The following is a 14,475-nucleotide window of genomic DNA, read 5'->3' as shown; positions in this document are numbered from 1 at the left end:
TTTTTTCCCTCCAAGTTGCCCTTCTCTTACAGGTCTGCCCTTCCAGGAAGTCTTCCTGGATTGGCCAGAATCTTGCTGCTCAAAGTGTGACCCACAGACTGGTATCCATGGTACCACCTGGGATCTTGTAGAAATACAGAATCTCAGAATTTGCATTTTAATAAGATCCCCAGGGATCCACGTGCACATTCCAGTTTGAGAATTATTGAACTAGGTTACTCTGAGGTCCCAAAGGTCCTCCATGCCTTGAAAAGACAGAGATTCTGGGAGCCTGTCTCAAATGGTGACAGGAGGGAGACAGGAGAGAGCATTTCAAAGAAAGCAGCAAGCCCTGCTCCTGTCTTATATCTTGATTCCTACTTTCATGGCAGCCTGTCCAGCAGCCTGTCCAGCAGCCTGTCCACCAGCCTGTTCACCAGCCTGTCCAGCAGCCTGTCCAGCAGCCTGCCCACCAGCCTGTCCAGCAGCCTGCCCACCAGCCTGCCCACCAGCCTGTCCAGCAGCCTGCCCACCAGCCTGTCCACCAGCCTGCCCACCAGCCTGTCCACCAGCCTGCCCACCAGCCTGTCCAGCAGCCTGCCCACCAGCCTGTCCACCAGCCTGTTCACCAGCCTGTCCAGCAGCCTGCCCACCAGCCTGTTCACCAGCCTGTCCAGCAGCCTGTCCACCAGCCTGCTCACCAGCCTGTCCACCAGCCTGCTCACCAGCCTGTCCAGCAGCCTGCCCCCCAGCCTGTCCAGCAGCCTGCCCACCAGCCTGTCCACCAGTCTGTTCACCAGCCTGTCCAGCAGCCTGTCCACCAGCCTGTCCAGCAGCCTGTCCACCAGCCTGTCCACCAGCCTGTCCAGCAGCCTGCCCAGCAGCCTGTCCAGCAGCCTGTCCACCAGCCTGTCCAGCAGCCTGTCCACCAGCCTGTCCACCAGCCTGCTCACCAGCCTGTCCAGCAGCCTGACCAGCAGCCTGTCCAGCAGCCTGTCCACCAGCCTGTTCACCAGCCTGTCCAGCAGCCTGCCCAGCAGCCTGTCCACCAGCCTGTTCACCAGCCTGTCCAGCAGCCTGTCCAGCAGCCTGTCCACCAGCCTAGCCTGTTCACCAGCCTGTCCAGCAGCCTGTCCAGCAGCCTGTCCAGGTTTTGAGGCTGAGCATGCTGGAATTCCCTCTGCAGGAATCAGTAGCACTTGGTCCACAGACACACAGGTCTCTCTCAGTCCATGGCCGTCTGGTTTGCCATTTGACCTGTTCCAGGAGAGCCTTTGCCTGGGATTCCAGAATTTCCCTTTGGAAGTAAGCTTAAACAATCTCAGTGTGGCTGCCCAAACTGGCTGTCTGAAACTGGTGTTCTGTTAAAGTTTTCTGCACTGAAGTAAGTTGGAAGGGGCTTCATGCCACTTCTTCGTCTTTTTCTCTTTCTTTCTCTGCTGTGATACACATGAGCAAATTAAAGCTTCTGAGAATCATGAGTAAAGAAAACTGATTCACTCGTTTAGCCCAGAGTTTTCAAAACTTAGACCTCCTTTGTCACTCAGCATTGTGAACATCCTCTGGAACTCATTTTGGGAAATGCTAATCTAATTCCCTAACACACACACACACACACACACACACACACACACACACACACACACACACACAGCAACTACTAAGATTTTGTACAGGGCTCTTTGGATGCTACAGGACCCCTTGAGCTCATTTTCTAAGTGAGAAGCTGAGTCTCATGGTGTTGGAGAGGGTCTGCTGGGACTTCTCTTCCAAATCCTTTCTGGGCGGGGCAGGGCTGGTACAGGCATTGTCAACTCACCAGGGTCTATGGGGAGGCTGTCCTTACCAACCTTGATTTCTCTTATATACTGGGTGGCTTGACTTTTGTTTTGAGTCTCAAATGCTATTTGTTCTCTCAAATCTGCCAATCTAGTCCTGTAGTTGAAGTTCCTGCCAGTTTCCATGGGCCTGACGGCCATTGTAAAAAGTGTCTTCCCCAGCCGAGGGAAGGTGGGAAGGACTTCTACGAATCCAGTGCTTGGGCTCAGTTTATGCAGGGAAGTTCTATTGGCCTTGCCCACCTGGAGAGTGGTGGCAGCAGGGTTTTCTAGCCAAACCTCGACTCGCCTTTTGCTGACACTGTGGTTAGATGGAAGGCGGAACCGGCAGGGCCAGTTCTGACAGCCTGACTCACGGCTTCTCTAGCTCCCCGCCACTGGTACAGGGAGGTTGAGGCCGGGTGGGGGAGGGTGTGGGAATCTGTGCAGGAATGCCGAACTGGAGGCTTCCCAGGCCTAGCCAGGGAGCTGGGGCAGGCTGGGGGGCAGTGTGTGGGGCTCACTGAGAACCTGGGGAAGCTGGTGGGCACGGGAGAAGGAGACCTTGAAAGCGCCAATGCTCTGAGAATAACAGAGTGAAGGCAGAGATTTCCGTTCCACAAAACTCACATGAAGGTCTGATTTGGGCTGGAAGGGACCCCAGAGATCCCCTTATTTCAGCAGGAAGGAAGTTGGTGAGGAGGTTTTTCCAAGGCCACACATTGACTCTGCGGCAGATCTGGGATCTCCTGATAGTTTCATTGAGGCATCACTTTTTGTGGCATCTGGGCTGCTTCCCCAACTGGAGCTGTCACATTCAGACTTACCTGAGACTAAATTTATCCCGAAGCTGATCTATCAGCTCTGGGGAATCCCATTTCCCAATACCAACATAGGCCACGCCCAATTGCCTTGCTCCTCCTTGAGGAGGTGGCAGAGTAAGATCCACCATGGGCTGAAGGTGCTGGATGATCTGGGGTGCCATGCAGTCAAAAGAGACCTTTGCATGAGTTTCCAAGGAATTGGAGTTTGGAGGCCCCACAACCTGGCAATTTCCAGGCCTAGATGATAGATTTGGGATATCCAAAATCTGAGAGAGTACAGCAGTGCAACTCAGACCACATCTGATGTCCCTTGACCTATTCAGAGCTCCAGTTCTTAAGAGGGACAGTGACAGTCTGAGACATGTTCGGAGAAGGGTGACCAAGAGGGACACTAAATCGTGCCCTTGAGGAATGGTTGAAGCAGCTGAGGAGGTTTAGCTTGGATATGAGAAAGCTCAGAGGCACCAGAGGGCTGTGTTCAGATACTGGAAGGATTGTCATGGGGAAGACAGGCTGGACTGATTCTCCATGGCCCCAGTGAGTAAGACAAGACCAGTGAGTGGAAGTAAGTTGTAGGAACCCAGAAGCCAGAGCAATACCAGAGACCTGACTAATGGCCAGCACAGCTTTGAGTTCTCCTCCCCTGGAGGTGCTTGGAGGGTGCTGCTTGGCCAATGTGGAAGACAATTTACGGACCTTCAAGGGTCAGCTGCGGGAGGGAGGCCTGGGAGACTTTTCAGGTCATTTCAATATGCAATTCTATGCATCTATACCCAAACTACTGTTCTATTCAGTGCATGTTGAGTTTGTGCTATGTGCTGGACACTGTGCCAGGTATGAGGAAAGGGCCAAAAACGGAGCAAGTCACTATCACAGAGGGGAAAGCAGATGCACGCACAAGCCGGGGCACGACTGGGGCCTCCACACAGGTGCACGAAGGCCCCACAGAGGGGATGACACGCCGGCTGGGCCTCAGAGGATGAATAGGATTTTGACAGGTGGAGGCAGGAGAAGGGCACACCAGGCAGAAGAAGCAATGCAAAGACAGTGGGATTAACCTGGTACATCGTGTTTGGGGAGATGCCGGTCATGGGTGGAGTAGAGGGAGTGAATGGGAAGCAGCAGGAGGCAGGAGAGGTGGGCTGGGGCTGCCCTGGGAGAGCCTTGGGTGACAGCCTAAGAATTCTGGCTACAGAAAAGTGGGAGCTGGCGATGCAGTTAGGCAGAGGAAGGATACAGTCAGCATTATTTAGAAAGATGACTCTAGTGGAGGCACTCTGGGGGCAAAGGAGCGGGAAACAAGAGGCAGAGGGCCCAGCCAGGAGGCCCAGTCTGTTGCCGTGGAAGGGGCAGGCCTCATGGAGGCCCAGGGTAGACAGTGGTAGTGGGCGTGGAGATGAGGTAATACTTTAGAGTTGTCAGGACTTGGTGCCTCAGTGGGAAAGGAAGAATGAAAGATGAGGCCAGAGTTACTTGCTGAGGTGACTGGGTGGGTGGTGATTTAATTAACCTTTGTCTTTTGTTTTTCAAAAACAAATGAACCAAAACACATGTAGCTCAGGCTGGTTCAGAACTTTGTGGAGCCCTGAGCGAGGAAGGGAAGACCCAGGGAGGTGTTGGGAAGCTGGGTAGGAGCTCTGAGGGGCAGCCACAAGGGGCTGGAGGGTTGCTGTGTGAGTGCTCCCCTCTTGGTACCTCAGCTTCCCCTGAATGAGTAGCAGGGGCATACACAGTGTCCTGGCTCTCTAGTGAAGAGCCAGACCCTCTCCTCTGCTTCCCTCTTTCACACCTGAGTCTTTCACTCCATCTCAACCTCTCTACCAACCTCTGCAACTCTTCTCTCAAGATAAGCTGGTAGGTTGATGATATGGCAAGTTGTCAGTGCCCCCTGCACCAGCCCTCACCCATCCTCCTAGCCAGCATTGCTAGGAGTTTGGGTAACCACTAGCCAGGATCTTTGGTCCACAAGGCTCAGACCTACCAGACCACCAGAGGTGAAGTATGGAGCCCTTCTCTATCTAATCTCAAACAAGGGTTTGTTCCGGGTTATCTCTGAGTATTTGGAGAAGAGCTCATTTTCATCCCCAGATGGTTTGTGTATTGACTGGTAACTATCATAGGTGGAGTGTGGGATAGTGGAATGCCTGGCGCTGCCATGGAGCCGTACTTCAGTTTAGTTAAACAGGTGTCTCATGTCATCACACTATCCCACTGCTGTCCCGTCTGTTACAGTGACTGATAGACCCCTGGGGCCTCTCACTTCCCTGAAGATTTTCGCTGCAGTCTACCATCACTTTTTCACTGTTAGTTCTATTATAATTCTTGGTGATTTCAAAATCTTTGAGAACAATCCTTCCGATACCCTGGCCTCTTGGTTTCTTGATCTCTTCTCCAGAGATTTTTGTCCTCTATTCCACTATAGCCATTTACTTTCATGGTTGGTCAACCTTGTTGTGACCAATAATGGCAATTCCTTCGTATTCTCAATTCCAAGCAACACACTCTTTGACCACGACTTTCCAAATTACACCTCACTGCCTCAAGTACCCAGGCCCTAATCTCTCTTTGGATCCTGCAATCTGTTCATACTATCATGTTAATTTTAATGATCTCTCAACCAACCCCCTCGTGTTTTCTCTTCCTTACCCAGGTTAAAGTTCATGGCCCATCTATAGCCATTCCCTTGCCCACATCCTTAACTCCCTTCCTCCTCTCTTGCCTCACTAACCTGCCTGCAAACCCTCCTGGTTAACTCCTCTTCACTTACCCTGCACCTGCCCCTCTGTGGTAGCAACATGTGGGTAGAGTAAGCACATGACTGTGCTGACTAGTCTTCCTTTAAATTCATTACCACCAACCTTAAGTGCTGCCCAGCATTCCTACTATATTTCACTAGTTCTTCAGTTTTCCTACACTTCTCAACTATTTTGTGCCTTCTACCCTCTTCCACCATCTAACACGTTCTCCTCTATCCCCACTCTCAGATCTCACTAAGATCATGGACATATCACAAAGAGAACTCCAGTAATCTCCCAATACCACATCTACCCCCACCTGCCTCAGGAACCATAGTTGAGCTGTCCATAGCCCAGCCAGGGCTAACACTTCCACTTATGGATCAGGTCCTATGCCCATTCACCTACCCAAGGACATCACACCAGCAATTTTTTCCTCTCTCTCAGGTCATCGATTTCTCCTTCCCCGCCATATTATTCCCATCAGCATATAAAACATGATTTTATTTTACAAAAAAATCTATGTTTATGCCACATTCACTCCCTAAAAGCACCTCATTTATCTCTTCTACTTTACAAATACCTTCTCAGAAAGCTGTCAGTCCTCACTCTCTAAAATTCTTTTTCTTCCTCTTTCTCTTGAACCCACTCCAGTCAAGTTTCTGCCCCTACCACTCAACCAAAATTGCTCTGGTCAAGGCACCAATGACTTCCATATCACTATATTTGATGATCAGAAGGTTCTAGCAAATCATAGTCATCTTTCCTATAGACAACAGCTATAAACTCTGGGCAAAATATAAAAAGTAGCAACTACCTGCAAATGCTGGAGAGTGATCAAAAGCAAGAGGAAACTGAAGGGAAGCTGGCACTCAGATAAGTAAAATTTCATTGTGTAAGTTTTCCATTTTGTAGCTTTTCATCAAAGGGCAGACTGCAATTGGCTTCATGCAGACTGTCTTAAAGCTCAAGTGGAAGTTTGTAGTCTTACTGGCTTAGAGAACCAGAGGAGAAAGTTTAGGGCAGCTGGAAAATGGAGGAGGGACGTATTATTAGAAAGGAGAGAATTACAGAGATAGTGCCCCAAATTCTGAATATAAACTTAGCCTAAATCTCTGACTTATTTTAACTATGCAAACATAGGGGAGAATCCAAGAAGCCCAACTGAACGAAGAGCTGAACAGCAATTTCAGCTAATGCTCACCATAAGGGAAACGGTTTGAAGTTTGAGTTCAGCCAGTTAATTGTTTCCTAAAACAAAACATCAACACCCTTCAGAGGAGTGAAGAACAGAATCCAGACGTGATACAATGTATCATTCATGAAGTCCAGGATGAAATCCAAAATTACCAACATAGTAAGAAAGGAGAAAACCTGACTCATAATTGAGAGAAAAGACAATACATGAGGACTGATCATAAAATGGTTTTGATACTGGAATTAACTGACAAGTATTTTAAAGGAGAAATTATACTTTTGCTCAAAGATATAAAGAAAAATATTCTTTTAATAAATAAATAAGAACTGTTATCAAAGAAATTGAGATTGTCAAATAAAACCTAATAGAAATTTTAAAACTGAAAAATATGATAAAGAAGTAAAATTTAAAAATTCACTGGATGGGCTCAACAGCACATTTACAATGACAGAAGAAAGAGTCAGGGAACCTGAATACAGATCAATAGACATGTACTAATCTGAAGAAGAGAGAACAAAAATAAACAGGCACTCAGAGATCAGCGGGACAATGTCAAAAGGTCTAACATACATGTAATTGGAGTCTCAGAATGAGAGAAGAAAAAAAATGAGACATAAAAATAATTGAAGACATAGTGGCCCAAATTTCCCCAACATGATGAAAGACATAATGTATAAATCTAAAAAGCTCAGCAAACCCTAAGCAAGCTATAACTAAAGAAAACCACACTTGGGTACATTGTAGTCATACTGTTATAAATCAAAGATGTAAAGAAAAGTAGGTGGAAAAAAAAAATGACAGACAGGGAACCAACAATAGAAATGACTACTAAGTTTTTATCAGGAATAATGGAGACCAGAGGGCAGTGGAAGAAAATCTTTAAAGTAACAACAGAAAAAAAGACACCATCAATCAGAATTCTGTGTCTAGGGAAATTGGCCTTGAAGTATGAAGGTAAAATAAGGACGTTTAAAGATAAATGTAAACTGAGAGAATCCATCACCATTAGACCTGCACAACAAGAAATGATGAAGAAAGTGCTTCAGACTGAAAGGAAATAATACCAAATGGAAATTTGAAACTTTAGGAAGAAATGAGAAGCACTGCAAATGATAAGTACTAGAGGCTACTTTTCTGTTAATTTATTTCAAATGGATATGACATTTTAAGGCAAAAATGATAACATTTTATCGTGGCATTTACAATATATGTAAATATAACACAAATGACAGCTCCAACATAAAGGAAGATGGCTGGTAAGTAGATGTATGTGGCTCCAAACTCTTACATTTTATTTAAAGTCGCACAATATCAGTTGTAAGCAGATTAAAAATTTAAAGGTATATATTTTAATCTCTAGATCAATCACAAAAAACCCCCAAAATATAAAAATACAAAAAGCCCACTGATGAATTAAAATGGAATTCTAAAAATAACCCCAAAGAAAGAAGAAGAAAAAAAAAAAACCCCAAAAAACAGAGGGCCAGAAAGAGAGTCGACTAATCAGAAAACAAATAGTAAAATGGTAGACAAATTTAACTGTACCAATAATTATTCCACCTCTAAATTGATTAAACACTTGTTTAAAATGCATTGATCATCAGAATGGGGAAAAATAAGAGGAAGTCTCAACTATTTGCTATCTACAAGAGATGCATGCTTAATATAAGGACACAGATACATTGAAAGTAAAACAAAAAGGCAAAAGATACAGGACACAAACAGTAACCAGAAGACTGGAGAACAGATTAATACCAGACACAACAGATTTCCAAACAAAGAGTATCCACAGAAACAGAGGGATATTTTATGAGGATATTCATTGGGAAGACAAAGCAAACAAATGTATGTGCATACTTAACAACTGTAGAATACACATGATTTTTGAGAGCATATGGTTCATTCACTAAGAAAATATGTTTGGCTCTGAAACAAGTTTCAATAAGTTTAAAAGGACTGAAATTATACAGAAAATGTTCTTTGAGTATAATGGAATTAAATTAGAGAAAAATAAAAAGTATCTAGAAACTCCCAAATATTTGAAATTAAATAACACTCTTCTAAATAATCCATGAGTCAAAAAAAATCAGAAGGGAATTAGGAAAATATTCTTCCTGAAATGATAATGAAAGTACATGTCAAAAGGTATGAGATGCTGCTGAAGCAGTGTTGAGAGGGGATGTTAAATACCGGAAAGGTTAAAATCGATGGCCTAAGTTTCTACTTTAAGAATCTAGAAAAATAAAAACAAAATAAGCCCAAAGTAAGTCGAAGAAAGAAAATCATAAAGAGCAGAAACTGATGAAATGGAAAAAAAAATAGAGAAAATTAACAAAGCCAAAAGTTGGTTTTCTGAAAAAATAAACTCCTAGTTATACTATTCAAGAAAAAGTGTGTGTGTGAGAGAAAGAGGGAGAGAGAGAGAACACAAATTACCAACATCAGAAATAAAACAGGGCATACACTACAGATCCTGCAGATATTACCTTTTTTTTTTTTGAGATGGAGTTTTGTTCTTGTTGCCCCAGCTGGAGTGCAGTGGGGAGATCTCGGCTCACTATACCCCCTGCCTCCCAGGTTCGAGTGATTCTCCTGCCTCAGCCTCCTCTGTAGCTGGGACTATAGGCGTGCACCACCACGCCTAGTTAATTTTTTTTGTTGTTGTAGTTTTGGTAGTGACAGGGTTTTACCATGTTGGTCTGGCTGGTCTCGGACTCCTGACCTCAGGTGATCCACTTGCCTTGGCCTCCTAAAGTGCTGGGATTACAGGAGTGAGTCACTGTGCCTAATCCCGGCATTACTTTTTGTTTTGTTTTGAGATGGAGTCTCATTCTGTCTCCAGGCTGGAGTGCAGTGGTGCGATCTTGGCTCACTGCAATCTCCACCTCCTGGGTTCAAGTGATTCCCCTGCCTCAGCCTCCTGAGTAGCTGGGACTACAGGCACACACCACCATGCCCGGCTAATTTTTTGTATTTTAGTAGAGACAGGGTTTCACTATGTTGGCCAGGGTGGTCTTAATCTCCTGACCTCGTGATCCACCCGCCTCGGCCTCCCAAAGATTACATTTTTTAAAATCAGGCAAAATTAATCTGTCATGAAAAAAGCAGAAGAGTGGTGGCCTCTTAGTGGGAAGGGGGATTGTCGACTGGGAAATTGCATGAGGGGACTTTCTGAGGTGATGACATGTTCTATATTTTGATAGAACTTTGGATTGCAGAGAAGTCTGCATTTGTCTAAATCTATTGAATGGTACACTTAAGATTTGTGCATTTCACTGTATCTAAATTTTACCTAAAAGAGCAGAAAGGATGGAAGAGGAAATAAAAGAATCATGAATCCGTTGTCAGCTCTGCCTTCATCCCATGTGCTCATCAGCACCATCCCACACAGCCAGGCCCTCCCTCCACCTAGGCACACTTTCTTCCCTTGGCTTCCAGATGCCACACTCTCTTGGTTGTCCTTTCACGTCACTGGTTGTTCCTCCTCATTCTCTTTGGTTGGTTGTCCACCGCCTTTGAAGCTCTTCTCTATTCTATCTATCCCCATGACCTTGGTCATCTCATCCAGTCTGATGGTGTTTTGTTTTGTTTTGTTTTGGAGATGGGATCTCACTATGTTGCCCAGGCTGGTCTCGAACTCCTGGGCTCAAGCAACCTCCTGCCTTGGCCTTCCAAAATGCTCGGATTAGACGTGAACCACCATGCCTGGCCTAGTCTCATCATTCAAAAGTCCTTGGGTTTTTTCTTTTCTTTTTTTTTTTGAGAAAGAGTTTCACTCTTGTCGCCCAGGCTAGAGTGCAAGGGTGCAATCTCAGCTCACTGCAACCTCCGCCTTCCGAGTTCAAGCAATTATCTTGCCTCAGTCTACCGAGTAGCTGGGATTACAGGCATGCACCTCCATGCTCGGCTGATTTTCTATTTTTAGTAGAGACGAGGTTTCTCCATGTTGGTCAGGCTGGTCTCAAACTCTCGACCTCAGGTGATCCGCCTGCCTCGGCCTCTCAAAGTGCTGGGATTAGACATAAACCACCATGCCTGGCCTAGTCTCATCGTTCAAAAGCCCTTGGATCTTTAATCAAAGGTGTGTGGCCCCAATTAATCTAGACTCTTTTTAGAATATGGAAATATTTGGCCTCAATCTCTCCCCTGCGGAGTCCTGGTCACCAAAACTAGGGCTTCAAGAAGAGCCCTACTCATCATATAGGGACACTGGTCCTTGCCAAGCCTCTGCTCTGTGCCCACAGTGCCAGGTGATGCCAGATCCCTCCAGCAGCCTTGTGGGTTGTGTGTGTGTAAGTGTAGGGCTGTGTGTGTGTGTGTGTGTGTGTGTGTGTGTGTGTGTGAATTCCCCCTGCGTTTTAGAGAGTCCCACGTTTCTTGGAAACCGGTTAAAATAGTATACCAGACAAGAAAATATTTCTGTTCTTTTATTTACCAGTTCCCGCCTCCCTCCTTTCCTTCCTTGTTCACGTAAAAGAACAAATATCTAGTTCCTTCCCTGTGCCAGACACTGCTTGGGTCCCTGCCCTCAGGGAGCTCACAGTCCAGTGCAGAAAGTGGCTGTACCAACCACCCAGGTGCTGGGTGTTAGTTACATCAGGACTCCGGCAGGCACTGTGGAGCATCCAGAGCTGCAGTTAGTCCAGCGGGGAGAGGACGGGGGACTTGCAAGGAAGAGCGGAGAGTGGTGTAGGAGAAGGGGCCTGGCCTTGCTCCTAGTGCTGCTTTGTGACAGCAGCAAGTCACTTTCCCTCTCCGGGCCTCAGTTCCTCACCTGCAAAGTGAGGGAGTCAGGCTAGACCAGTGGTTTCTACACAACTCCTCGGAGCCTGGGGTTCTGAGGGTCCCACTCCTGAGCAGAAAGGGATTGGGCAGGTGGAGCTCCTGCCCCAAGTCTCTTCCACCTGGGCTGCCTCTGTCTTCCCATGTCAGTGTAGCTTACTTGAAAGATTCTGTGGTTGGAAAATGGGTGGATGTCGCCTGCTGAGGAGTGCTCCCTGGCCATTCCACTCTGACAGTCTGTCACCCTGACGCAGGCCAGCTCCAGACAGCAGATCCCAGATGCTGGATGGTGGGTTCAGCATGCCACCGAGCCAGCCTATTCCCCGCCAGCCTGACTCCCAGCCCCTAGCATCTGTGGCTACAGCCCCACACTCTGCAGTCCTGTCAGTGGTCCAGCCATCAAGGAGATCTGGTTGATTGGGGCCAAGAATAAAAGTTCTGCTCCCAGGAGTACTCAAAACCAGACAGCCAAGGGGACTAGGCAGGACCAGCTCTGAGCTGGCAAGAGAAAAAGGAATAGAGAGATTGGGCAAGAAGTGACTCCTTTCAGATTCAAGAGTGGCCAGTAGATGGGCTGTCTGGAAAACGACTTTCTCAGTTCAGAGGAGGAGGTGAGAGTAAGGTATTTTTGCCTTGACCTCTCAACTTTAGGAAGAGGACAACAATTTTTTTCCCAGATGTTTCTCGAATTAAAAAGAAAAGATGAGGAGTATATATCTGGGGCACAGGTGCTTGTTCTGTTTTCGAACACTGGTTACAGAAGGCTCAGAGGGGCACCATGGTCTCAAGTTGGAGTCATTAGAGGGCAGTTTTGGAGCCAACCTCATTGTTGGCAGCTGCTCTCTGGATAGCAGCTATAGAGAAGGGAGAGGAGCACCAAACTTGGCCTCAGACCTGGTTCAAAATCCGAATCCATCACCTACTAGTTGTATGACCTTGAAAAAGTTGTTCCACCTCTGAATCATAGTTTCCCTGTCTGTGAAATGGGAAGGATCCCACCTACTCTGCAGAATCTGGATGGAGATAGAAGGTCATTCATGCATGTCAGTGCCCACCCCCGCGGGGGTCATAGAATAGGTGGTCATTCTTCTGTGTTGTCCCCCACAGCCTTGCTATCCTCCAGGAAAACTCTGGGCCCAGAATGCAGCCAGGTGAGCCTAAAGGGATCCAGAACAACACGCATGGGACCAGCGTGGGCCCCACTGGCCCTGGAGACCTGGTTGACATTTCCTTTCCGAGAGACGTGTAGAGAGCAGGATTTTAATGGCCTTGTGTGCAGAGGGTGACATTTATACCCCAGAGATTTAGAACCGCTTGGTAAATGCTGAAACGCTTTTTAGAAATTTTAAAAATTAATTCAGCAGCCATAAAACTTCTTAATGGGCCAATTAGAGGGTTTAGGAATGCCAGAAGCCTGAAATCCTTTCTGTGTTTGGGATGTGTCTGCTGATCCACCATCAGTGGGGCTTGTCAGCTCTGACATGCTTCCCAAAGAGACTGGCTTGTCACTTGGTGACATTCATACTCTGCTGAGGTCTGCAGGATGATGGGTTAGGGTGGAGGATACTGGCAGGAGTCCTTGAGGTATTTTTCACTCTGTGGCCCTGGCCTCATTACCTCCATATTCTAATCAACCAAACCACCATCCCCAGACTAGATGATCCACACTGTAGTTTCTGGCATCTGGTATTCCATCTATCAGAACTCTTCATTTGTTGGCATGTCTGCACAGCGACCACAGCTCATAAGATGTGTAATCTTACGATGCCTCGAGGTGCTGTGCGCTTCTGATTCATTAAAGATTTGGTTATGCACAGTATCGCCTTTGTGTCAGGCCTCTCCGAACATGTTTTAACACTTTGACGACTGGGCAGTCTCACGTGAGTTGACCAGAGCGGACTTGGGCTGGGACACAGGAGGCCTGAGTCTCAGGCTTGGTTCTGCCACAAACTGGCTATGTGACTTTCAGCAAGTCACTTTTTCTCTTTGGTTCTAAGTGTCCTCATCTATAAATTGAAATGTGATACTTTGGGCTCTGCCTGTCTCACTAGAATGAAGCAAAGATCAAAACAGCAAACCAACACCCTAAGGCTTTGAAAGTGAAAGGGGTTAACGTGTGGCCCCCTTCAAGTAAAAAGACTATTGTTTTTATTAATGACTTTCGTTCACTCTTTTCTCCAACTGTGTTGGACAACAGAATGCACTGCATTCCAAAAATGATGCACAATGAATGCTTTCTCTCTCGTGGAGAGAATTGGGTTGCAGGCTAGAATACTTCCAAAGGCAACAGGAGGAAATGGCTTTGGGGCTCAGGGTAGAGAGACCTGGAGGCAGCCTGGACATGGAGTCTGGGAGACTCAGCCTCCAGCACCATGAGACCTTTCCCTTGCCACAGCTTAGGCTGCCAGCTGCTCCTGGTGCCTCCCAGTTTGGTCTTGCCCATCTGTTCCTGGACCCTGTCACTCTCACTGGACAGTCCTCTGAAGGGGCCAGAGGGCCTGCCACCCGCTTGGCCAGGGACAGCTGAATTAATACTTCTGTAGCTTTTTGGCACCCCTACACGTTAAGTGCACCCACATCCCACATAAAATCTAATTTATTTACTGTTAGTTGTAATTTCCCAGTAATTATATCACATGTGGGAATTTTTAGGAAGTGAGACAAGTAATCCGTAGATTGTTTCCAGTTGTTTATAAATAATAGATGTAACAATGGTGGTGATGTAATATTGCATTTTACATTGTAGCATAGTTACACATAGATTACTATACAGCAGTGGTAGGAACATGCAGTAGGAATGAATGAATCTTGCAAACATATTGTTGAGATAAAATAGCCAGACATAAGAACGGACTTACTGTTGACTGTTGACTCCCTTTACATAAAGTGCAAAAATAGGCGATATTAACCTATGGTGTTACAAGTCAGGACAGTGGTTACCCTTGGGGAGGAGGATAGTGACCTGAAGGGGTCTGAGCAGGGTTTTGGGTGCTGGTAATGTTCAATTTCTCAGTCTGGGTGCTATTCATTTGTGAAGCTTCATTGAGCTGCATGTATTTGCAGTTGTACATGTTTCTGCATGCATGCTGTATTTCAATGAAAGCTTAGCAATCTAAACATTTGTTGATAGTAAATTTGTA

Source organism: Macaca fascicularis, chromosome 1 (assembly GCF_037993035.2).
Source record: "Macaca fascicularis isolate 582-1 chromosome 1, T2T-MFA8v1.1".
Taxonomy (NCBI): Eukaryota; Metazoa; Chordata; class Mammalia; order Primates; family Cercopithecidae; genus Macaca; species Macaca fascicularis.
The sequence above is the reverse complement of the archived record's forward strand: the minus strand, read 5'-3'. Positions refer to the sequence as shown.